This window comes from Neophocaena asiaeorientalis, unplaced genomic scaffold, assembly GCF_003031525.2.
Source record: "Neophocaena asiaeorientalis asiaeorientalis breed wild unplaced genomic scaffold, Neophocaena_asiaeorientalis_V1.1 scaffold119, whole genome shotgun sequence".
Lineage (NCBI taxonomy): Eukaryota > Metazoa > Chordata > Mammalia > Artiodactyla > Phocoenidae > Neophocaena > Neophocaena asiaeorientalis.
Window position 1 is genome coordinate 1,506,850 of NW_020175821.1, and position 23,161 is coordinate 1,530,010.

Consider the following 23,161-nt stretch of genomic DNA (forward strand, 5'->3'; position numbering starts at 1 on the left):
ATGAAATGTACTACAGGTACAAGAAACACACTGTGGCACTATATCAGGGTCTAAACAGAAACAGATGGTATATTCAAATTAGAATCATTCAGGTTTAATTAAGTAAAAAGACTATTCACAAAGGTGTGGGTGTGAAGTAGGAAAACCACAAGGGACAGTGGAGTAACCTGGAACCAGTACCTGGAAATTCACCACCTCAGAGCCAAAATGGACGAAGGGGGAAAAACGTTCACCAAAACCTGGAAGAAGAGAACCATGCGGAGAGCACCACATTGAGAGGAGCTGTGACTTAAGTTAACAGGTGAGGCCAGACCAAGCCAATCCCTCAGGAGGAAACCTCTCCCTCTCATCTGCTAGAGCTCTCCACCGTTCAACCCCAACTCAAGCCAGAGGGCAAGGAAGCCCAATGCTTAGTCCAACAGGTCAGCCTTTGGGGCATAGAAAAAGGTAGAAAACGATGAAGAGTTGACCTGGAAGAGCAAAAGGAAGACATTCAACAGAACTGAATTCAACTGAAGAAGCAGGGAAGACTTCATGAAACAGGGAACATCTGAAGTGGGCCTCAAGCCATGAGTAGGATTTTAATTACTAGGTTGATTATCAAGGCAGTATGAATAACACATATAAAGCTGCGAGTAGTGAAAATGCATGGCTGTCCAGGTGAAATTTAGAAAGTCAGATATGTTTTAAGATAAGACTAAATATTGGGGTGATGCAAAGGACGAGGTTTTCTTTTCTTTCATTTTTAAAAAATTGAGGTATATGGGACTTCCCTGGTGGTCCAGTGGTTACAACTCTGTGCTTCCACTGCAAGGGGTGCGGGTTCAATCCCTGGTCGGGGTACTAAGATCCCACATATCACATGGCTTAGCCAAAAAAATTGAGGTATAGATGATTTACAATATCATACTAGTTTCAGGTGTACAACAAAGTGATTAAAAATTTTTACAGATTATACTTCATTTAAGGTTATTATAAAATATTGGCTATATTCCCTGTGCTGTACAATATATCCTTGTAGCTTATTTATTTTATACATAGTAGTTTGTACCTCTTAATCCCCTACTCCTATCTTGCCCCTCACCTCTCCCCACTGGTAACCACTAGTTTGTTCTCTATATGTGCCAGTTTGTTTCTGTTTTGTTATATTCATCTGTTTGTTTTATTTTTTAGGTTCCACATATAAGTGATATGTACAGTATTTGTCTTTATCTTATTCATTTCACTAAGCATAATATCCTCCAGGTCCATCCATGTTGTTTCAAATGGCAAGATTTCATTCTTTTTTATGACTGAGTAGTATTCCATGACATACACACACACACACAAACACACACACACACACAAATATATTATATCTATATATATATATAGATATATATAGATATATATAGATATATATCACATCTTCTTTATCCATTCATCTGTTGATGGACACTCAGGTTGCTTCCGTATATTGGCTATTATAAATAACGCTGCTTATGAACACTGAAGTGCATGCATCTTTTCAAATTAGTGTTTTCATTTTCTTTGGATATATACCCAGGAGTGGAATACTGGATCATATGGTAATTCTATTTTTAGTTTTTTGAGGAACCTCCATACTGTTTTCCACAGTGGCTGCACCAATTTACATTCCCACCAACAGTGTACAAGGGTTTCCTTTTCTCCACATCTTTATCAACATTTGTTATATGTGGTCGTTGATGATAGTCACTCTGACAGGTGTGAGATGATATCTCATTGTGGTTTTGAGTTTCATTTCTCTGATGATTAGTGATGTTAAGCATATTTTCATGTGCCTGTTGGCCATCTGTATGTCTTCTTTGGAAAAATGTCTATTCAGGTCTTTTGCCCATTTTTTAATCAGGTTGGTTTTTTGTTTGTTTTATACTGAGTTGTATGAGCTATTTAAATATTTTGGGTGTTAACCCCTTAACGGTCATATCATTTGTAAATATTTTATCCCACTCAGTAGGTTGTCTTTTCATCTTGCCAATGGTTTCCTTTGCTGTGCAAAAGCTTTTAAATTTAATTAGTTCCCATTTGTTTATTTTTTCTTTTGTTTCCACTGCCTTAGAATATGGATCAAAAAATACTGCTGTGATTTATGTCAAAGAGTGTTTTGCCTATGTTTTCTTCTAGGATTTTTATGGTTTCTAATCCTAAATTTAGGTCTTTAATCCATTTTTAGTTTATTTTTGTACATGATGTGGGAAAATGTTCTAATTTCATCCTTTTACGTGTAGCTGTCCAGTTCTCCCATCACCACTTACTGAAGAGACTGTCTCTTCTGCATTGTATATTATTGCCTCCTTTGTCATAGATTAATTAATCATAAGTACATGGGTTTATTTCTGGGCTCTCTATTCTATTCCACTGAGCTATGTGTCTGTTTTTGTACCAGTACCATAGTCTTTTCATTACTGTAGCTTTGTAGTATAGTCAGTAGTCAAGGAGCATGACACCTCTAGCTCTGTTCTTCTTTCTCAAAATTGCTTTGGCTCTTTGGGGTCTTTTGTGTTTCCATACAAATTTTATAATGATTTATTCTAGTTTTATGAAAGACGCCATTGGTATTTTGATAGGGATTGTGTTGACTCTATAGACTGCCTTGGGTAGTAGGGTCATTTTAACAATATTAATTCTTCCAAACCATGAACATGATATATCTTTCCACCTGTTTGTGTCATCTTCAATTTCTTTCAGCAGCGTCTTATAGCTTTCCAAGTACAGGTCTTTCATTGGGTTGGCCAAAAGGTTCATTTGTTTTTTTCCATAAGATAGCTCTAGTAGGGCTTCCCTGGTGGCGCAGTGGTTGAGAGTCCGCCTGCCGATGCAGGGGACGTGGGTTCATGCCCCGGTCCGGGAGGATCCCACATGCTGCGGAGCGGCTTGGCCCGTAAGCCATGGCCGCTGAGCCTGCACGTCTGGAGCCTGGGCTCCGCAATGGGAGAGGCCGCAACAGTGAGGGGCCCACGTACCGCAAAAAAACAAACAAACAAACAAAAAAGATAGCTCTAGTAGCACTTGGTTGTATTTAACTTCATTTGAAACAATTTTGTTAGATTGTATGTGAGAGCTGTCATATCAGTGCCTTTGAAAAAGACTTATCAAAATTGGTGAATTTTTGTGTAGCCATTTTAATATTGAAGATGGAAGAAAAAAGCAACATTTTTGGCGTGCTATGCTTTATTATTTCAAGCAAGGTAAAAATGCAACCGAATACAAAAAAAAGATTTGTGCAGTGTATGGAGAAAGTGCTATGACTAGGTTTTCTCCTAGTTATTTCATTCTTTTTGAAGTGATGGTAAATGGGATTTTTTTCTTAATTTCTCTTTCTGATAGATTGTTGTTAGTGTATAGAAATGCAACAGATTTCTGTATTTTAATTTTGTGTCCTGCAACTTTACCAAATTCATTGGTGAGCTCTAGTAGTTTTCTGGCGGCATCTTTAGGATTTTCTATGTACAGTACCATGTCATCTGCAACCAGTGATGGTTTTACTTCTTCCTTTCCAATTTAGATTCCTTTTATTTCTTTTTCTTGTCTGATTGCTGTAGCTAGTACTTCCAATACTGTGTTGAATAAAAGTGGCAAGAGTGGGCATCCTTGTCTTGTTGCTGATCTCAAAGGAAATGCTTCAGGTTTTCACCACTGAGTATCAGGTTAGCTGTGAGCTTGTCATATATAGCCTTTATTATGTAGAGGTATGCTCCCTCTATACCCACTTTGTGGAGAGTTTTTATCGTAAATGGATGTTCAATTTTGTTAAAAGCTTTTTCTGCGTGTATTCAAGTGATCATATGGTTTTTATTCATACGTCGTTTTAATGACTTTCTTCATATCTTCCTTTAGTTCTTTGAGAATTTTTAGGACAGTTAAAAGTCTCTGTCTAGTATATCTGCCTTTAGGTCCTTCTCAGGGGTGGTTTCTGTTAATTTTTTCCTTTACATGGACTACACTTCCATGTTTCTTTGTATTGTGACTTTTTTGTTGAAAACTGGACGTTTGAACCTAATAATGTAGTAACTCTGGAAATCAGATTCTTTCCTTTCTCCAGCATATGCTGTCTCTTGTTATTCTTTTCATTTATTGTTTTTGTGTTTTTGATTGTTGTAGGCTGTCTCTGTGCTGAGGATCAGACAGAGGTATAAAGCTAAAGTATTCTCAGGTCTTTTCTGAGCCTTTCCCTGGGCATATCTGGTCACTTTTTAATTTTCCCTGTGTGTTTTGTTGTTTTTGAATGCCCTGGTCATAAATATCTGGCTCCCAAAAAGAGAAAAATGAAGTGGGGTGGGGGTGGGGAGAAGGGTGCTGGCCCTTTAAATCCCCTGGAAGTCACTTCAGCAGGATGGGGAGGGACTTGGAGAAAGGTGCAACAACAATGGCTGCCTACCTCTTTGTCTGCACCTCTGTGATCAGAAGCAGCAATTAGCAATCAGAGTAGATTCCTGATATTTGGAAAACAGGGTCCTTTTTGCCCACCCTGACTTCTGCAAGCTACGTGCAAGATGCTCCAGGACCAGTGCATAGCTGCCTGCCACTTGGCTGGGAATAGGGAATGGGTGGCTGCTACTATGTTAAGAGCTGAAATTAACTTCAATTTGTCCTCCAAGTCTTCCTCTGGAAGTGGCAAGTCTTCAATAGACTCCAGAGTTCCAAAACAGTTACTTAAGATGGATTCTGCCAGTGCAATTGTCATCTAGGTGGGAAGACAGATTCCTGCTTTCTTCCCAGAATCCTCTCCTTCATAATAATTTTCTAAAATACAAATTAGTACCCTCATATTTCCCTACTGAAAGCTGTCTATATTTAAGTACATAGGAATCTCTTTTATTCTTGAATCCATTAACTGAGATGCACCCAAATTATCACCCTATATATGTACTTTTCCTTTTAAATTTTTGAAAAATATAAATATGTGAAATGATATTAATCTAAACAGACTCTAACAAAGCCGTATGAAATTATTTACTCAACCAATATTTGTAAAGTGCCTATTAAAGCAAAACACTGTGCTTTGCACTCCTATTGTTTAAGGATGATTGTTAGGATTACTTTGCACAATGAATACTTCAACAGAAGTGCTTTAGTCAACAAACAGCTCATACAACTCAACAACAAAAAAACAAACAACCCAATCCAAGAGTGGGCAGAAAACTTAAAGAGACGTTTCTCCAAAGAAGAAACACAGATGGCCAATAGGCACATGAAAAGATGCTAAACATCACTAATCATTAGAGAAATGCAAATCAAAACTACAATGAAGTACCACCTCTCACCGGTCAGAATGGCCATCATTAAAAAGTCTACAATTTTTTTTAAAAGCGCTTTTTCAAAAACCAGAGTTTTAGATTCATATAGCTAGTAACATTTACTGAGCAATTATTTTGTGTTAGGCTCTCAGCACCTTAAATGTTATTAACCCATTTAATCCTCACAATACATCTATGAGGGTAGTTAATATTATCAAAGTTCTCTAATGTTCACATGAGAAAATTGACATCCCATGGGTAGCAAGTACCTCTAAACAAAGCTCTTGCTTTTAACCACTGTGATATTCTGCCACTAGCAAAATAACTGTTCACCAGAGTTATCAGGAAAGGCAAATCTTATCTGTTGAACACTAAGCTATTACCCTACAATTTAAAATTGTTCTTCAAGGTTTCCTTACTTCCTGTTGTTTTGCTTCACGCTGGGAGAAACTTTACCAAGTTTCCTTTGAGTATTTCTAAATAGCAGTCTCAGTAAAATTTTGTTAAAGCCTTTGGTCAAAAACAATAAAATCTGATCCTTCTGCCATTTGTTAATCACTTTTGGAGTCTTTTTGCTCCATTAACCTTTTCGTGTGCACATGAAGAGAATTATAATCTCACCCCCAAATTTCACCAACATTGCTATTATTAAATGACCAGAATTTGAAGCCTTATTAGAGACAGACAAGATTACTTTTTTTTCTTTCTTTGCTGTTTTTCAAACTACAAAGAACACCCACTTCTTGTACCAAGTGAAAAAATAAAACGCATGAAGAAAAAACTAACCTTCCATCCCTACCTCAACCCCTAATCCTACTCATTTAAGTATCCAACAAGTCCCCTTCAGGTACTGACGGAAAGGATATAACCAACAGGTATGTCTTTCCATACCTTTCTCCACATATATAAGGATATACAGTTCTTCGTTTTTCTTTATTTTCATTGAAAGAGACACATATAATGCACGTCAACCTGCAACTTGCTTTTTATCACATAATATAGCACTAACATACAGGTTATTTCCCATAGATACAACTCTTCCTTTTTTCATGCATACACAAATCCACAGTTACACAAACACAATTTAAAATAATTGGGGAACTTCCTTGGCAGTCCAGTGGTTAAGAATCCGCCTTCCAATGCAGGGGAGGTGGGTTTGATTCCTGGCTGGGGAGCTGAGATCCCACATGCCACAGGGCAACTAAGCCCACGTGCCGCCAACTACTGAGCCTGCGCTCTCTGGAGCCCACGCACCACAACTAGAGAGAAGCCTGCGCACCGCAACGAGAGATGCTGCGTGCTGCAACTAAGACCCGATGCAGTCAAATAAATAATTAATTAAAATAACTGGGCTATCATGCATGCTGCAGGGGCAATGCTTCTTTTTATTTCCTTTCTATTTGCCACCCCTCTTTTCCCTTCCTCTTTTCCTCCCTCATACATTAACCCCCACCTGTGGGTAAGACATTAACAACTGGCATCATTTCTTGTTCTTCCCACAGTCATAACCATAAATACACACATGCTCACTCACATATTTATGGGTTTTGAATTCTTCTAAGACATCTGCAATATATTTCAGTGTATATGTACCAAAATTGAGTCAATCGTTCCCCTATAAATGGGCAATCACTTGTTTCTACTATTTTATCCCTACTCAAAATGGTTCAAATAAATATCCTTGACCATATATCCTTATTACTGGTGTTTTTATTTTTATAGAATATGACCCTTACCTCTAGACACTCCAAAGTATAAAGTCTAAATTCCTCTATCAGAACTGCAACAAAACCTGAGGCCTCCCCTGAACCCTCTAGGCCCTGACTGCCTGCTGACCCACAGCTGCTGCTGCTTTTTTTTTTTTTTTGAAGCAAAGGGTGAAATAATCTTTTTATAGGACACTGCAAGATATGAAATTCCACACTGAAATTAAGAAACCCTTTGAGAGGAGAAGCTTCATACAATATGCACAGTTTGGAACTGTTCAAGTATAGTTTCCTTGTAAAAAGTAGTTTTACCATAGCAAACCACATTTAAGAGCTCTTAGAGAAACAGTAAAACAAACTTATACCAAACATAGTACACGTCTGGTATAATAAACTTATGCTTTAGTTGTACAATCTAAAAGTGGTCCCAGAATGCCATCCGGAACTTGGGATGTACAGCCTTCAGAGGCAGTTTCTGGCACATTTTGATATTCTTGTTCCTCCACAGGGAAGCATTTCTCAATCAAACTTAATGAAAATTTGTACACAGACTCATTTTCATGGTTTTATAGAGCTTCAGTTTTGTCCAGACCCCTACATTCTTCAATTATACTAAGTTTCTCAGTTTCACCTAGTTTCTCAGCAGCCTGGAAGACACCTGAAATAGCATTCAGAATAAGCATGGTAATTTTGGTATCTTTCACAGTTCAGAGGTTCATCAACAATTCTACTATGCCCCAACGAACAATCTGTTACACAATCTGTTCAACTGTTCCACAACTTTTCTAGCTGGTCACAGCCCATAAAGCTTCCTTTTGCATCTTAAAGTCTGCCTTAGAACACCAATGAGGAATGGAACGAATCCATGATTCACAACTCACTGTATCTGGTGATGGTGGCCAGCTATGGTATTTGATATTGTCCATATATCTGCTAATACTTCTGGACATCATGATACAGGAGACGAACTAAACTAGGAAGAATTTGCTCCACAGCATCTAACAGGGATGCAGGACTCTTGTTGCAACAAAGGTTTGAAAGTGTCCAGGTAAGGTGCTACAAGTAACCACATGCTAAAGATGACACATTAGGAACTGCAAGAAAAAGCCAACAGTGGATCAACTGCACTACACTTGATAGCCTAGTCAAAAAAAACTGAACCATCACCTGCAATGTTTCCAAGAGCCCATACACCTTGTTCACTGATGTAAGCATGGGGAGATGCCAGCAGAGAAATGAATGCTGGGACAGTATAGCCCCAGTCTGTTTTTCTAACATCTTTATTGGAGTATAATTGCTTTACAATTTTGTATTAGTTTCTACTGTATAACAAAGTGAATCAGCTATACGTATACATATATCCCCACATCTCCTCCCTCTTGCGTCTCCCTCCCACCCTCCCTATCCCACCCCTCTAGGTGGTCACAAAGCACCGAGCTGATCTCCCTATGCTATGCAGCTGCTTCCCACTAGCTATCTATTTTACATTTGGTAGTTTATATATGTCAATGTCACTCTCTCACTTAGTCCCAGCTTACCCTTCCCCCTCCCTGTATACTCAAGTCCATTCTCTACGTCTGCATCTTTATTCCTGTCCTGCCCCTAGGTTCTTCAGAACCTTTTTTTTTTTTTCTTTTAGATTCCATATATCTGTGTTAGCATATGGTATTTGTTTTTCCTCTTTAAAGACTTACTTCACTCTGTATGACAGACTCTAGGTCCATCCACCTCAGTACAAATAACTCAATTTCGTTTCTTTTTATGGCTAATATTCCATTGTATATATGTGCCACATCTTCTATATCCCAGTCTGTTCTGATTGATTGATTTATGCATGCATGCTGCGCCGGGTCTTAGATGCGGCATGCAGGATCTTTAGTTGCGACATGCATGCAGGATCTAGTTCCCCAACCAGGGATCGAACCTGGGCCCCCTGCATTGGGAGTGTGGAGTCTTACCCACTGGACCACCAGGGAAGTCCCAGCCCCAGTCTGTTCTGACGTCCTAGAGGCAATGTTAATGAGCACCCAAGCAGATTCAAACTGAATGGGACTAAAGTCAGTTCTGCCCAAGAAGGACACAAATTCTGGAATCAAACCAGCCCAGATTATGTTGTCTACGGGGGGCTGTTTTTCCTAGAAGGCAGTTTCCCGGCAGCTTGAGTCGCTTGGAGCTGGCTTTCCAAACTGCTGCTATTGATGCCTTTGACAGTATCATCAACAGACCAATTTACAGTGCCCTGGTTGTTTTGGTTTTCTTGCAGTGGAGAAGCAGCAGCCTCAGGAAGCAACCTTACATTTCTCCTTTTCAGCACCTGGTCATCCTTCTTAGCTTATTAGCTTTCCTCAGCTCCACATTAACCAGTATTCAGTGCAGCCTCTTTTCTGTACTATCATGCCCTTGAATCTGTTAAGGCAGGCAGCTGGTGAGTTAGCATTCCTGTTGCTGGACATGGTTATGAGACACAGGGAGAAAGCTACAGAGCCAGCTCAGGTTTCCACAGGAGGCTGTGCAGACCCTATACCTTCTTGACTTAAGAAAACTTGGGGCTAGAAATGGAAGGAAGCTGAGACATATTCAAGTCTCTTCTTTCTAGATATTCTCTAAGCATGTGATTTCCCCTGATTCTTCAACCTCTTGCCACGACGTGCCCCCAAATGATTTTCCCCACCACCCTGTAGAATACTAGAAATTCTCTCCATTAGAGTAATTCATCTGAGTTTGCTGTAACTTCACAGTGCCCCTATTAAAATGCACATGCTACCAGGAAGGACAGAAGGATACTTTGTTGTGAATAGAAAAGGGATTGGAGAAATTATTGTGTGCTGGATAAGATGGTGATCAGGTATCAGAGAAGATAATAATAACACTTATGTAGCATTTATTATCTGCGAAGCACTGTTCTAAGTGTGTTATATTTACTTACTCATTTAGTCCTCACAACAACTCTGAGGTAGGTATCATTATCGCTGTTTTATAGATGAAATAAGTGAAGCACAGAGAGATAAAGGGACTAGTCCAGGATCACAGCCAGTAATCTGTGAAACTGGAAAATAAACCTTTTTTTTTTTTTTTTTTTTGCAGTACGCGGGCCTCTCACTGTTGTGACCTCTCCCGCCGCGGAGCACGGGATCCTCCCCGGACCGGGGCACAAACCCGTATCCCCTGCATCGGCAGGTGGACTCTCAACCACTGTGCCACCAGGGAAGCCCATAAACCATATTTTTAATCACTATACTCCACCACCTTTCATCTAGGAAGGAGATGGGGTGTCAAAGAGGAAAGTCTAGGGTCCCTCTGGTGTCAGACCCTAAAATATGCCCTACTGAATGCAACTCTTATCACCTTTATCAAAAGATAAAAATAGAAATCCCTGTCTATTTTTCTAGGGCTTCTTTTTCTGAAAAGAAAAAATGTAAAGAAAAAGAGGGACTTCCCTGGTGGCACAGTGGTTAAGAATCTGCCTGCCAATGCAGGGGACATGGGTTCAACCTCTGGTCTGGGAAGATCCCACATGCCACACAACAACTAAGCCCGTGTGCCACAATTACTGAGCCTGCGCTCTAGAGCCCGTGAGCTACAGCTACTGAAGCCCACATGCCTAGAGCCCATGTTCCGCAACAAGAGAAGCCATCACAATGAGAAGTCCGTGCACCGCAATGAAGAGTAGTCCCCGCTCACAGCAACTAGAGAAAGCCCGTACACAGCAACAAAGACCCAACGCAGCCAAAAATAAATTAATTTAAAAAAAAAGAAAATTGCATATAGCAGCAAATACTCATACAGAGGTAACAGATACACATACCACACAGAGAAACATAAATTCACATTCTTAGTTTAAGCCTCTGATTACTGAAGGAATCAGAAAAACTGAGCTTTGAGATCACCAAAACACATATCTTTGTTTATACAAGATTTTGCCATTTCTAACAATGCTTTTTTGCTAAGGAATGTTCCCATGAACAACTGTCCAAGTGGCATGTGCCATCTGGTAGGTCCCATATGCGGCTTTCATACTCTCTGGACATAAGCAAGGAATTCCCAGGCCAGATAGATGGGTTTCTAGCTCTAATGCTTCCCTCTTCCTTGCAAAAAGACAGATTCTTTATACAGGATCTTATGAGAAAAGATGAAAGATGGATTTATTGGAATAGAACCTAAAGACTTGCCATTCCCACAGCCACTTCTAAGAAGACAACCACAAGGGATTCCTTGATCATAATCTGCCACGTTTTATGTCATTTAACCCTGTTTTCTAGGCCCCATCTGACTGGGCCCCAAGCAAAGCAAGTATGGGCAAAAGAGGGACTGTCAACCATTAGATGACCCCAAATAAGAATGCTAATAAGGGTATGCCAAATTGGATAAAGATTAACAGACACGATCAACTCTTGCAGAGCTCTGAATGCGAGACAGAGAGCTGCTGTTGGCCTCCTACAGTTACTGCTGAATTCTGAGCAGTAATGAATAACGTTCCACTGTCATGTAGCCTGGCTGTGTGACTGTGGACAGTTTCCTTATTTCCTCACGTAGCCTCACATTCATGACCCATCGTGTGAGACAACCTGATCACCTCTCTCCCATGTAGCCTGAAAAAGCCCTATCAAAATGGCAGGTTCAACTGTCAACAGCAACAAGCACAAAGCCGAATCACTGAGCAGCAGTCACATGACAAGTGGACTCGTTAGCAGTTTGCCCAGCAGTTGGTCTGGACAAAGACAACGAGGGTGGCAATACGGAAAAATGGTTTGATTATCAAGCGTGAGGGAGTCTTTGCTTATTCATAGGCAGAATCCAAGAGGGATAAGCTGTTTCACTGCTTTCAGGGTAGTATATAAAGTAAAGGGACATTGCAGATCCAGGAGAAGGCCTTCACTCCATCAGATAGAACTTCCAAGAGCTAGGATATCTGCAGCAATTCAGGCAAATCATCCGGGAATCTTTCCATTCCTAATAATTAAGGATCTGTGAGACAGAGTCAGCAAATTTTTTTCTATTATGAGCCATACAGCAAATATATTACGCTTTATGGGCCACAGAGTCTCTGTCACAACTACTCAACTCTGCCTTTTTGTACAAAAGCATCCATAAACACTACATAAACAAATGGGTATAGCTATGTTCCAATAAAACTTCACTAAGTCAGGTGGTGGACAGATATGGCCCACAGTTGTAAGGCAAAAGTCCTTAGTGGAATAAGAAACAAAGCAAAACCAAAGAGCGTCCTACATACATGAAAGGCCTTCTAATCCTTTGAAATACATTAAAATCATTTATCATTGAAAATAAAGTGAAAGTATATGCACAGATCACATAGACCCATTTTCTTATTTATTTATTGTCTGCGTCGGGTATTTGTTGCTGCGTGCAGGCTTTCTCTAGCTGTGGCGAGCGGGGGCTACTCTTCGTTGTGGTGTCGTTATGGTTCACGGGCTTCTCATTGCAGTGGCTTCTCTCGTTGCAGAGCACAGGCTCTAGGCACGCAGGCTTCAGTAGTTGCACCAGGCGAGCTCAGTAGTTGTGGCTCGCGGGCTCTAGAGTGCAGGCTCAGTAGTTGTGGCCCACCAGCTTAGTTGCTCCATGGCATGTGGGATCTTCCCGGACCAGGAATCAAACCCGTGTCCCCTGCACTGGCAGGCAGATTCTTAACCACTGCGCCACCAGGAAGTCCTGACCCATTTTCTTACAATAACTGATACTGTACCAAAGTTAAAGTCACTCATAAGATCAACACTGAAGAGTCATCAGTCAGGACAAGCTTAGGTTAGCTTAGGCTATTGTAGCAAACCTCTAAAGCATAGTAGCTTAAAACAACAAAAGTTTATTTCTGGCTCATGCTACCTGTGGGTCAGTAGGGGGTCTTGATGGTTGTAGCTTCTCTGACAGAACTACCTATCTCCGACATTACTGATCTTGGTGCCAGAAGGAAAGAGGGCTTTGGAAGGTCATATTCCAGCAACTGAAGGCTCAGACATCGTTTCTCCTTAAAATATACTGGACAGAGCTCATAATATGGCCCCCCTCCCCTCACACAATGGGACCAGGAAGTGAAATTCTATCATGCAACAGAAGATGAAAAGCCAGGAATACTGAGTGAGCAGCATGAGTGACTATCACATAGCAATGGTTAAGTCACTTTTACCTAGATGATCACAAAATGAGATTTTCTTATTAAAAACACATTTCTGATATATTGGATAGCCAGAAACCACTGTCAACTTCATTTACATTAGAATTTCAAAGTGTTCGGTATACTCTTCCTTAGTGTCTAAGGATTTGGCAATGGCAGGACTTGAGGTCATCATTATGAGTATCAATCCTTTGTTTATTTATTTATTTACTTATTCATTTATTCATTTACGGCTGTGTTGGCTCTTCACCTCTGTGCGAGGGCTTTCTCTAGTTGCGGCAAGTAGGGGCCACTCTTCATTGCGGTGCGCGGGCCTCTCACTATCGCGGCCTCTCTTGCTGCGGAGCACAGGCTCCAAACGTGCAGGCTCAGTAATTGTGGCTCACGGGGCAAGTTGCTCCGCAGCATGTGGGATCTTCCCAGACCAGGGCACGAACCCGTGCTCCCTGCATTGGCAGGCAGATTCTCAACCACTGTGCCACCAGGCAAGCCCATGAGTATCAATTCTTAATGCCCATACTGGTAGATGCAGAGAATGCAGTAGACTGAGTGTTTACTGACCACAAGACATAACCAGAAGCTGTGTTGGGGGCAGGGCTCTCCCAGGAAGTTTTGAGGACAGGATACACAGAGTGGTTTTTCCACAGCCTTCTCCAAGACCAGCATGTATTTCAGAATTCCTTAGCTCCCTACTTCAGTCTTCTGGACCAGCTTTGATGGTATAGCAGGTGCTGTTAATGTTCTACACCTATATACACTTGGATTCCTTTACTATTTTCATGTGCACCAGCCAGTGGGTGTGCTTTAACTTCCAAAAGTCAGTATCTGTGTCTCTTTATCTGTTTTTCTTGGACGACTGCCCTCAGGTTACTGAAACACCTTTTAAGAGCCAGATGTTCTTGCTTTCTTTCTTTATTTTTAACATCTTTATTGGAGTATAACTGCTTTACAATGGTGTGTTAGTTTCTGTTTTATAATAAAGTGTATCAGCTATACATATATCCCCATATCTCCTCCCTCTTGCGTCTCTCCCTCCCACCCTCCCTATCCCACCCCCTCTAGGTGGTCACAAAGCACCAAACTCAGCCATAAAAAGAAACGAAACTGAGTTATTTGTAGTGAGGAGGATGGACCTAGAGTCTGTCATACAGAGTGAAGTCAGAAAGACGAAAACAAATACCATACGCTAACACATATATATGGAATCTTAAAAAAAAAATTGATATGAAGAACCTAGGGGCAGGACAGGAATAACAGCCAATTGTTCTTTAGAAGGCAGTTTTTACCAATGACTGATGGGTACAGGGAAACTCGGGACATTCTTGATTCGGAAAACTCTATACTCTGTCTTCAGAGCACCTCTGTGGAATTGCTTGGCCTCCTCCTTCCCTTGCTGGTCTCAGTTCCCCACCCTACCTACCACTTCTTTTCCAGCGATACGTCCTAATAAATGACTTTTACATAACTCCTTATCTCAGGGTCTGTTACTGAGGAAGCCAGACTGAAAACAGCCCACTCACAGCTTGAGGACATAAAGGCTATACAGTGCTACAGAACGAGACCAGGATTTGGACTCAGGAGACTCCAAATGACAAAGTTCCCACCCTACAACTTATTAGGTAACAGCAGTCTTTATCAACCCTTCTAAAATGTAGAAATAATGGTACCTAACACAACAATTTTGTGACAAATACATGGGACGATGACAATACATGTGAAAGCACTTTGTAAACTAGAGAATATTACACTAGGAAGAAGTTAGCTTATTTAAGATAGGTGTTTCCCAACTTCTAATCCTTCCCCCAACCTGTAATTATGATTATGCTCCCCACTGTCTACAAATAGAAGAAAATTTGTACAGTGGTAGTGTCTGAAGTACAGCCCAATAATTTGCATTTCTAACAAGTTCCCAGGTAACATCAATGCTGCTAATCTGGAGACCTCACTTTGAGAAGGAAAACTTCAGCCACCTCTGCAGAATGCAACTTACAGTGGTCCTACCTTACCATAGAGAGAATTTACAGGAAACAAAGACTAAGCTTTAAAAAATCTTATTGTGAGATTTTCTTTCCCATGCTGTGGATATATGTCCTCATGTTATGAAATAAACGTGCAAAGTTGGCTGTGAAGAAAATTTCTATATCCCATCTCAATTCTATACTGACTTGCATTTAATTAAAAAAAAAAGAGGTTCAGATAGCTGTTACTTTAACATCTGTCATGACACTAGATTGACAAGAACAACAATTTATTCACTATTGAAATGTACCAGGTAATATTCAAAGCACTTTACCTGCATTAATAATTTATTCCTCACAACAACCCATGAAGTAGATATTATCATCTTCATTTTACAAGTGAGGCAACCAAATCAGAGAGAGGTCCGGAAAGCTGCCCAGAGTCATACAGCTAGCAAACGTCAGAGGTGGGGTTCAAACCCAAGCAGTGTGATACTACAGTCCACGGTATAAACCAAAAACAACATTGCATAATGGATGATTTTTTAAAACTCTGACCAATTTACAAAATTCTAACTCTATGATCTTTCTTCTTATTGGCTCCTCTTTATGTATATACCTTCCATTACTATGTGGGCCATATGATCAAGCATGGAGTTACCCCAGCACAGGCATGGCTCCCAGGAAGCTTGCCAGTTGCTTTGCCTACATGTGGATAATAACTCATAATGCTGGGCTGTAATACAATCCCACATACAAATATTAAATATGGCATATACTCAACCTGAAGAGTACCAAAACTGAGAAGGGATGATAAAGAGCACACGTACTAAAACCTCACTAATCTACTCTATTTTGAAGATGCTCTCCATGACATCATTTTTTTGCTAAAGAAATGCACTGAACAAACTAAAATGGGGACTTCCCTGGCGGTCCAGTGGTTAAGACCTTGCACTTTCAATGCAGGGGGCACGGGTTTGATCCCCGGTCAGGGAACTAGGATCCTGGATGCCACGCAGCACAGCCAGAAAAAAAAAAAAAAAAGAACCAAAATGCATCTCTATAACTAGAAACCAGCCCCAGGCTGAATGCATGAGGAGGTTAATTGGATCCTGACAGCTGCAAGTCAGAAAAAGAAGGGAAGGCTGAGGAGAAAGGCTGGCAGGGCTGTGTTTGGCCCGCCTGCCCTCTCTTAAATTCAGTGATTAGCTAGGCAGGGACATTACTTTGCCTCTCAGAGCATTCACTGGAAAAAAAGCCCCAGGAAAGAGCTTTACAGTGTATTTTAACAGAGCACAAGTGGGACTTCTGAGGTGCTGGTAATGCGCTATTTCTCGATCTGGATGCTGGTTATGTGGGTATGCTCAGCTTGTAAAAGTTCAAGTGGGTAGAAAATTTGAGCTGTTCACTTATAATGTGTGAACATATAATTTTTCTGTGTGTATATTTCAATTTAAAAGTTTTAAAAAGAGTAGTTCTGTCTCCTTACCAGCCAAAAATAATGACACGCATCTGCTAAGGAATCTTTTCACCACACAGGCTGTTCTGCTGCAGAAGCCTGTTCATGACACATCGACTGAGCCAGAGGAGGGGGTTGTGAACAAAGGATGGGGTGACAGCGAGGGCTTGGCTCACGTTCGCTGAGGGCTTCAGAAGGCTTCCTCAACACTGGACTGTTTAGGCAGAGTGCCATCACAGCGGGGGAGGAAGAAAAGAAGAGCATTTCCTCTCTAGCTGTTAGCTTCCTCTTTGTCCTTACTCCCTTCTTCCAAAATGTCCCCTGTCCACCCCCACCAACCTCAGCAGCAAATTATGCAAAAGAGCAGCAGTCCCAGGAGTTGAACCCCCAGATTCAAGGATGCCCTGGGCTGACCGTCGCGAGCAAACCCGAGCAGGCCCCTGCAGTACTGAAGGGGACACACACATCATACACCTAAGGGCCCCACACACGATGCACATAGTACACGCTCAGTTAACACTGACTGAATAAATGAATACCTAACCCGTGGACCCAATCCAGAATACACACCATAAATGTGTGCTGAATAAAATTAACGACAGCTCTTCTCCAGGTCTCCCCTAAGCACTGCCTGCATTAATTCCACACACGTGATCTTCAGCCAAGATATACATCACCAGGTCAGCATCCTCCACATAGCACTGTTTCCATATTTTTGAATGTGTTCCAGAGGGCTCTTTACCATCTTTTGTAATGGATGCCCTCAGGCAGCACTCTGAAGGGAAGTCAAGTAGGGCAAAGCTGCTTCAAGTTGCTGGAGTTGCTAATACTACTTCTATATAAGAAGAAAACAGGCCCCAACGATGGAGTTCCTGTTTTTAACTCTCATTCCTGCCTAAGTGGAAAAAGTTTTCCGCAACCATGCTCCTAGGGGCAAATTTCCTGTTTTTAATATTGTTTAGTCTGAATGGGTCTCTAGAGACCAAACTTAATGCTGGAGAAGCAAACAAGCTGAGCCCCCAAGACAGTTCTAATTTCATAGTGGAGCTCAGTCAGCCCAGCTTAAGCCTATACCATTCTCAGCAATCCAAGGTCTAGTTAAAGAGATTAGTTTTGCGTTGATCTGAATTGCATCTGCCTCATGTATCCCACTGGCAGGGGCCTTCCTCCCTCGAGCCACAGTTCCCTCCTCCAGTCTTCCCTGAAGACTTGGTAGTTTGCAGAAGACAGAGCTGCCTGTTAGAACCACAAGACCTCTAACCGCACCCGTCTTGTGGTGCTTCTTGTGCCTCAGCCCCTCATCTCAAGTCACCTCAACCAAATAAACAAAGCATGACTCCAGCCTTAGCCAACAGCCCTGGAACAAAGGTGCTTCTTGGAGCTGTCACAGCCACTTACTAAAGTGCATGCAAAAGACAAAAAAAATTAGATGATCGAAGAGACCCGACAGTGGTGAGCACTCAGCTCAAAAATTACTTGCTGGTGACAACCAAGAGATGCACTGACACAAACCTGGACAGTTAGGAACCTGGGACTGATTTTCAATGAAGCGTAGTTAATAAGCCTCCAAAAAACCCTAACAGAGCTGATGAATGCCTAAGAGATTCATTCTCTCTGGTGCATAAATGCTTCTATGTGGAAGATACTGAGCAGATGAGGTTCATCTTTGCAGAAAAATAAATATTTGGAAATTAAAGCTGGTGGAATTTAGGATAAAACTAGAAAACAATGTAGGATTTCATCTCATTCAAAAACATATATTAAGATTCTTCTGGATTCAAACTAGAGGTCCTGCATTCACTCTTTCCCTCCCCAATATGAAACTGGTCATCCCAGGGTACTTCACAGATGAGAAAGGACTTACTCAGAAAAAGAGGCACCAGCAATACTGAGTTGTGCCGGCAAGGAAAGAAGCACACTGACTAGCAGGGTTAGTGCACAGACCGCAGGCTCCTTCATGGGCACTTCTGGGTACATTTCACCACTTTTACTGTTATTTTTTTGGCCGCACCGCACGGAATGTGGGATCTTCGTTCCCCAACCAGGGATCAAACCTGCGACCCCTGCAGTGGAAGCGCGGATTGTTAACCATTGGACCAGGGTGGTTAACACCAGGGAAGTCCCCATTTCGCCACTTTTAAAGTCCACTTCAAAACCTGGCCCCTGGGTCAGAACAGGTGAAATGAAGCATCCATCTGCTGTAACGTGGGAGCTATTTCTTGTATCTCAGAAAGTGATTGGGTCAATTAGAGCTATTGGGGGATTCAGAAGAACATACGCTGACTGCACCTGTAGACAAGCACTTCAGATACAAAATTTAAAATAGGTGGTGTCCTCCATATCTCAGAGAAAGGCATCAACAGGGAGGCTTGAAAACACATGATCCTCATCATGGCTCCTGGGTCCTTTCCTATGGTAAATGCACAGTTTATCAGCTGAAATTTTTCTAATTGTCAGCTAATTCATGTCATACTTCAAATATCAGAGGCACGCGCACAGTCAGGAGTAGTTAGCGCACACAGCAGGCAGCAGGTGCAGTGGAAAGAGCAAGGGCTTTGGAAGCAGCAGATCTGGGTTTCAATCTGGGCTCCACCTCTTAGTAGTGTGGCCCTGGGAAAGTTACCTAACCTCTTTGAGCCTTGGTTTCCACAGCTGTACCATAGAGATGATAATAACTCACTTTGGGGGCTGCTGTTAAAGAGTGAATGAGATGAGTCAGGTACTCAGTTCAGTACCTGGAACAGAGCAGGGTCTCAAAAGGTGGTATTTTCTTCTCTCACATCCCCCTTAAGCGAGTTGTTCATGAGAATATTGTCCGAAATTAAGCACAACTTTTCCAAACCCTGAAACCAAATCTCTAAACTCGGGCTTCCCTGGTGGCACAGTGGTTGAGAGTCCACCTGCCGATGCAGGGCACACGGGTTCGTGCCCTGGTCCGCGAAGATCCCATGTGCCACGGAGCGGCTGGGCCCGTGAGCCATGGCCACTGGGCCCGTGCGTCCAGAGCCTGTGCTCCGCAACGGGAGAGGCCACAACAGTGAGAGGCCCACATACTGAAAAAAAAAAAAAAAAACCCAAAAATCTCTAAACTCCAAGGAAATGTTGCCAGATGCTTACTGAAGGGGGAAGTTGCTTCTACTTTCTCAAAATCTCTAATGTGGGAGAAAAGGAAAAGCAATATCAGCCAGAAACCACTCCATGTTTGTGCTTTAAACCATAACACCACCACAAACAAGATGGGGTTAGTTTATTTGGGGAGGAAGAGCAAAGAAAAAAAGTAATTAAGAGTTTCCATTCCTGTCAGATCTCTTCTCATCTGAGCAGAGCCACTGTCTCCACCAACTACATGGAAGCTGCATTAGCTCTTCCTCCTACATCAATTCAGCACATATCCCCAGAAAGCATCTGTACTTTGTCTAACTGCCTAACTACAGAGACAAGAATTGAGCAATGAAATGACTAACAAAGGAACAATCCCCCACTTCAAGGAAGAGAAGCAAAAATGAGTGCGCACATGCTTCTGTTTACCTCCTCCGCTCCTAGGGACCAGATGCAAGGGACTGTTTGTATACAGATGATAATCTTATGAGTGAGTCCAACCGTTTCTGCCCTAAGACCAACGTCCTAGGGGCTCTGCCTTTTCCAACTTCTAAGTTCAAACTGGGGGATGCCTGGGCACATCTGGTCACCATTTGATTTCAGGCTCCTATTGTGTTCAGTCTGTGGGGGGAAGTGAGTCTATAAATAGCTCACACTCGAAAAAAATGAGAAACTATCTACTCTGCCTTTCCTCCAGAGAAGAGAGGTTTTCACCAAACCCAGCTCCCTCATCATGATCATAAACCAAGTTAATATGCTAAGTAGCCAGACTCAATCAAATGATTCATACACTTATTTTATAAGACTAAACAGTATCTAGAATGAAACCAGGAAGGAGCTTCAAGTTAAGATTAGTGAATGATTCATGTGATGCTTTGAGAAGTCTTTTTGGAAACACACCAAGCTGTGCAGTTAAATCCATGTATGTGAAGCACCACTTTCAAGTCTTAAGAAGAATGCCCTTTCCACCTTTGGAAGAGAATTACAGGTTTAAATCCTATTCAGTCCTGAAAAGAGCAATCACGCTGTGGACTAGCCTTTTTTTTTTTTTTTTTTTTTTTGAGTTTGGGGAAAGGTTTATCAATCTTGTTTATCTTCTCAAAGAACCAGCTTTTAGTTTTATTAACGAACCCATGTCCCCTGCATCGGCAGGCGGACTCTCAACCACTGCGCCACCAGGGAAGCCCGGACTAGACTTTTTACAACCTCCCCTCCCTACCCCCGACAAAAAAGGCCTACCTCCCTCTTCAAGTATTTTCAAATGCTTAATTTAAATATTTATCAGTACTGTAGTATTTACTACACTGTGAAGTAATTAACCCTGTGTATCTGCCTCCCTCAAGAACTAAGAGTTTTTCATGGGTAACTACAATGTCCAATTCTTATTGGTTATTTCCAGTACTTAGCACAATTCTTGGCATATTTTTCAGTAGAAGTATGCTGAATGAATAAGGTAAAATAATCACATATTACATGACCTTAGTGAGCTTTCACAAATAAAAGACAATCAAATTTAATGTTGATTTAAGGGAGAGGTGAGAGAAAAGGGGGCCAAGCAGGTAAAAGTAAACAAAACAGCGATATAAACAGATTGTTTCACTTCATGTCCACACCTGCTCAGGATTCCAAAAAGGCTATTTTTGCTGGAAGCTGAGATTATGTAAATGTATGTAAACCACAGACTAGTAAGAGCCAGTATACAGTAACAACCACCCCTAACTTCAGATCCTGGAAAAAATAATTTGAAGCCAAACTCCTGTTCCCAGAAATGCAGTTCAGAAAGAACAGCAAGCAGCAACAAAGATATTGGACAGCTAAGACCTACAACTTGAAATGCTCCAAAATGTTTCATAGTAAATTATCAATTTCTGATTTTGTCTTTAGAATATAAGGAAAAGTCTCCTATACATGTTCTAGAAGTCACAGCATATTATCACTGTGCCTGTCAAAGGATCTGTCTTTGGTTTAGAAGACAAATGCTAAATTAAAATCTGCTCTACTGAGTCCATAGAGCAAGTCACAAACCAATGTGGTTCCATCTGCTGACACCAGAATTAATGCTATATGGTTTGTCAGATATAAATCAAACACGGTCTTCATCTTTTCAGTGTCCAAAATATGATAGCTGAAATGAAGTTAAAGAATATACTAATAGAAGGAAAATGATACCAGATGGAAATATGGATATACAAAAAGAAATGAAGAGCGCTAGAACCGTTAACTACATGGGCAAGTATATGATTTTTTTTCTTACTATTTAAATTCTTTAAAAAATAATTTACCATTTAAATGAAATTATTGACAATGCATTATGGAGTTCATAACATATGTAGATACAAAATGTATGACTTGACAGTATAAAGACTGAGAGAGAAGAAACAGAAGTATTTTAGCGTACCTTATTTTATGTGGGAAGTAGTATATTATCACTTAAATATAGACTGTGATAAGTTAAAAATGTATACTATAAACCCTAAAGCAACCACTAACAAAACAAAGACTTATAATTAATAAACCAACAAAAATAAAATGGGAACACAAAAATACTCAATCCAAAAAAGGCAGAAAAATACAAAAAAGGGAACAAATAAGAGATAGGTCAAATAGAAAAAAAAGAAAAAAGAAAAATGATTGTCATAATTATATTAGTAATTACACAATGTAAATGTTCTAAATAGCCCCAATTAAAGGCAGAGATGGTCTGATTAGGAAAACAAAGCAAGACTCAATCACATATATGCTGCCTACAAGAAATTCACTGTAAATATAAAGACATAAATAGTTTAAAAGTTCACAGTAGCAAATAAATTATGGTACACTCACATAAAATGTTACTAAATGTTACTAAAATGGACATCAAAAAAGTGAGGTGATCATATATACAGATATGAAAATGTCTCCAAGATGCATTAACTGAACAAAGCAAGATGCAGAATAATGTGTCTGCTACCATTTTTTAAAAAAATAATAAATATACAACTACATGCTTAGATGTACACAAAATATATAGGAATATACACAAGAAATCAATAACAATGGTTGTCTCAGCATAGGGGAAATAGGTACCAGGAGATAGAAAAGAGATTTAATTTTCACTGTACATCCTTTTATACTGTTTTATCTGCCATGTGCATATATTACCTATTTTTTAATTAATAAATTATAGTAGTTTTAGAAAAAAAATTTATTATTAAAGAATTAAGAACAAAAGATACTTTCACTGGCAGTATATAGAACTCTGTAAAGAGACTTCTTTCTTGGTATAGAAACATCAGAGAATATAATGTAGTAATAATATCAACTGATTTTTTTTAATCTTTCTAATTTTTTTCCAAGTCCTCTCAAGCCTAATACTTCATTTTAGTCTAACAGTATTCCTGTGTGTTGGTAGGTGGGGATCATCACTCCCTCTTGAAACATAAGAAAACTGAGGCTATTTAAATCACATAATATAAAGTTGTTCCACTAAACCAAAAGCCATCAAGGTTTGCCTGAGATGGCACTTGTGTAAGTGGATATGTCAGTGTCTAACATGTCTTCTTTCTCACATC

At 40.6% G+C, this 23,161-nt stretch overlaps 1 protein-coding gene and 1 pseudogene across 1 annotated transcript in view; both read right to left on the minus strand.

Moving 5' to 3' along the window:
* STARD9 (StAR related lipid transfer domain containing 9) overlaps positions 1 to 23,161 on the minus strand; it is a 122,520-nt gene that overhangs the window by 79,008 nt on the left and 20,351 nt on the right. The gene's annotated exons all lie outside the window — the stretch shown is intronic.
* LOC112391259 (importin subunit alpha-1 pseudogene) lies at positions 7,360 to 9,417 on the minus strand (annotated as a pseudogene).